Source organism: Cyanistes caeruleus, unplaced genomic scaffold (genome assembly GCF_971803275.1).
Source record: "Cyanistes caeruleus unplaced genomic scaffold, bCyaCae1.hap1.1 HAP1_SCAFFOLD_145, whole genome shotgun sequence".
In the NCBI taxonomy this organism is placed as follows: domain Eukaryota; kingdom Metazoa; phylum Chordata; class Aves; order Passeriformes; family Paridae; genus Cyanistes; species Cyanistes caeruleus.
Window position 1 is genome coordinate 101552 of NW_028255939.1, and position 3589 is coordinate 105140.

Here is a 3589-nt window from a genome sequence, read left to right on the forward strand (position 1 = left end):
TGGATGATGTGAAGTAACACAGAAGCAATTCCTGTCCACAGAAAAAAAATTTCAAATGTTTTTGTCTCAAAGTAAATCACTGGATGTTGAAAATTTCTGCTGCTGAAAGTTACATTAGGTCCTCAATGCTGAACAATCAATATCCCCACAATCTAAACTGTGAAATTACCACCTCGGCAAGGAGAAAATTTTCAGGATTTGCAACTCATCTCAAAACCTCAGTAGAACTGAACCAGCAGAATTTCCCGGAGATGCCATTGTGTTCTGGAACCCCTCAAATACTCACTAAAACAGACTTTACTTTCAGTAGGACAGCTGTTGATGAAAATCTGCGGTAAAACCTATGGGAAGTGGCCATGTGCACGCATCTTCCTTCCCACAGCAGGCACAATCAAATCCTCCTTTGAATGGCCTCAAAGTTGAGCAGCACTCATTGGCACAGCCTCTTCTCCCACAGACAGGCCAGTGAGCAACACGGCAGCGCCAGCCAGATGGGCAAGGACAAGAGAGAGCAGATGCCAACAAGGCTTTGAAGCTGTGCCAAGGGAGGTTTACGCTGGGCGTTGGCAAGAACTTGTGCCCAGAAAGGGCCATTAGATCCTGCAATGGCCTGACAGGGGGCTGCTGGAGTCATCCTTGTGGCAGGTGGGCAAGGCAAGCCAGGCCGCAGCGCTCGGGCCCCGCTCTGCTGGCCATGCTTGCCGCCATGGCTCACAGGTTGGACTCAACATTCTCTCAGGGCTCTCTGAGGCCAGGGCGTTCTGTGCTTCTGTGACATCACAGCCTCTGGCGACGGCACGGTGCCTGGCAACTGTCGCCAGCTGTTGCTGCGCCCCAGAGCCCAGGCAGACCTGCTTGCAGAGAGACGCCCAGAGCCTCTGTGCTGCCGGCAGAGCTCTATGGCTGCTCACGGCTCTTCCTCGCTGCTGCAGCTTTACGTGCTGCTGCTCTTGGCCCATCCCCTCGACCCTTCCAGCAAACTTGAGCAGAGCACGGATGCCTCTCCTATGCTTCCGGAGGATTTCTACCCGGAGGAGACGGACCCTGAGCAGATCCTGTGGGTGTCCTGGGCAGTCCTGCTGGTTGGCGTGCTCATCATAGGCATGGCCATGGGATGGGCCCTTGAGAGAAGATTTCAGAGATGCTGGGGAGAGGTGAGGCGGGGCTGGGGGGGTCAGGGAGGCGGGATGGGGCAGACCTTGAGGGCCTCTTGGGCACCCTTTGGCCAATGCCCTGCGGCAGAAGGGGCCTGAGCTCCTGGCTGGGGAATCCGGCCCAGGGGCTGAGCCCCATGGACAGCACCAAGCAGAGGCGGCCAGAGCTCTGCATGCTGCAGCCTCTTCCCCGGGGCAGCCCAGCCCAACTGAGCCCGAGTCTCTGTCTCCGAGGCCAAAGGCAGCCCCACTTTGTGGGTGCCGGCCCCGCTCTTCCCCTCTGCCTCTTCCATGGGGATCCCTGCGCTTTGCCTTGCAGCGGAATCTCCAGAGCCCTTCAGGCCGTGCAGAGCCCCGCCGCCATCGAAGACACGGCTGTCCAAAGAAGTTGATGCAGCTGCTGAGGCACAACCGTGACTTGATGCGGTTGTGCCTTCGCTCTCAGCCGAGACCAACAACCAAGACAGCGGCAAAAGTGGGCATTGGCAGGAGACTCCGCACCTCCCCGCAGCTCTGACCTCCAGCGTGGCACTCCGAATTCAGAACCTTACGGGGAATGTGTGACCAGTGCCCAGCCCAGGCACTGCGACGTTCCCCATCTTAGAAGTTAGCCACACCCCTATTGTTAGTTGTAGGATTCCCCACCACGTTTCCCCCAAGAAGTTGACCTTTCCCTTAGTGTTCAGTTCTAAACAGTTGAAGTATTGAAGTATTTTAGGCTTAAGATTCTTACCCCATAGTCTTCAAGTAACGTTGTAGTGTAGATTTTAGAAGTAGTCAAGTGAATAAAGTTCACGTTTTCTACATGTTGCTGTGTCATTTTCTTGATGTTGCACCTGAGACCTGGGGACTCCTTGAGAGATGGGTTTCCATGGCAGCTCCAGACTGCCTGCAATGGAGAGCCCAAGTGCCCCAGCAGGGTTTGCAAGAGTATGGAGGGCAGCGGGAAAGAAGAAGATCGTGGAAAATGTGGAGGGAGCTGGATAAATAAATGCTTGCCATTGCCTTAGCAGAAAAAAACCCCATCAAAAACAACCCACCCTCAAAACAAAGCAATGAAAATAGTTTGCCTCTGAATGAAAAGAACTTCAATTAACTATATGATGTCTGCTTTTGGTTCAGCATTCATCAATCTGAATTTGAATATGCATAGGGTAATTCAAGGTAACTGAAGCTTAAAGATCATGTCTATTTACTTGTGCATAGCCTATACTGAAGCACATTAGAAAGCCGTGTTTTGCTTCAAATCTGCGCAGTATTAACTTCATTCCCTCTTATACTCACTGGGTAATTAAATACATGAAGAAACTGATTTATTTTTTTTTTATTAAGAATGCATTATAAATTAGGAAGGCATGGCTTTAGCAGAGTCTGCTGATACCAACATTACTCAGCTAAGTTGAAAGTATTAACACAAGAACTTGATGACAGAAGCAATGTTCATCAGAGCCTCAACAATAAAGTTGCAGTTCCAAGTTTTTCAGATGTCCTACACTTGCTAAGGCATCTCCAGAAAGAAGAGTCACCAGAAAATAGCAGAGGAAATTTGAAACCCATTTCTCTTTTGTTTTTTTTTTTTCCTGAACATTCTTGTGGGCAACAGAAAACTCCTAATATGTGGAATGAAACGTAGTTTTTTTGCCAGAGTCATGAGTCATCCCCTCAGTTCCAACCTGATCCAATGGTCACTTGAATCTTGGAAAGGGTCAAATCAGCAATATGAAATTTCAATTGTATTCATGAAAGTAGCTTTTTTTTCTCCATTCCCCTCCCTCTCCCAAATATATCAACACCAAGTGAGAAAGGCTCGATTTGAAAGATAATTATTACAGAATTAAACATGGACATAGCTAGTTTGCTACAAGTTCCAGCAGATAGAGAAACGAGAGCAGAATCAGAGGTTATCAAACTCAATATAAAATCCAGCTCATGCTTTCCCTAAAAGCCTCATTTAATTTATCCAGGATTAAAAATTAAAGAAAAATGAAAAAATCATATAAAAGCATTTCACATAGTATGTCAAATACTATCATTTCCATCTGAAATGTTCATCATTATTATGTTTTCCCATAGTAAATTACAAAGTCTCCTGCACCCATCTTCCCAATATCTGATTCTAAGTGCTTGCTAGTTTAATCCCTTAGGAAGCAAAAGTAGCCCCAGGTGTCTCTGGACAAACAGAAACTAAACAACAAAGCTTGACAACGTATATTAAATTGTCAATAAACTCAATAAAGATTTTCCACGCCAGAGATAGCTATCACCAGCTTATGAATTTTGCTAGGGCAGGTTTAGTGAAGAAAAACTAGGTCTTTATTACCAAATCAGTTAGGAGTTGTTCTACTGTACTGCCGTTAGGATGGGAGTATAAACACCATATTCTTCACAGCCTCATCCACAAAGAATTCCACCTTAAAATTAAGGCTGCTTTGGAG

At 47.3% G+C, this 3589-nt stretch overlaps 1 long non-coding RNA gene across 1 annotated transcript; it reads left to right on the forward strand.

Moving 5' to 3' along the window:
* Window positions 1–844: 844 nt before the first annotated feature.
* Window positions 845–1960, forward strand: LOC147645901 (uncharacterized). The gene is made up of 2 exons (XR_015282087.1): window positions 845–1154; window positions 1474–1960. It is a non-coding gene; the product is annotated as an uncharacterized LOC147645901 (long non-coding RNA).
* The last annotated feature ends 1629 nt before the right edge of the window (window positions 1961–3589 follow it).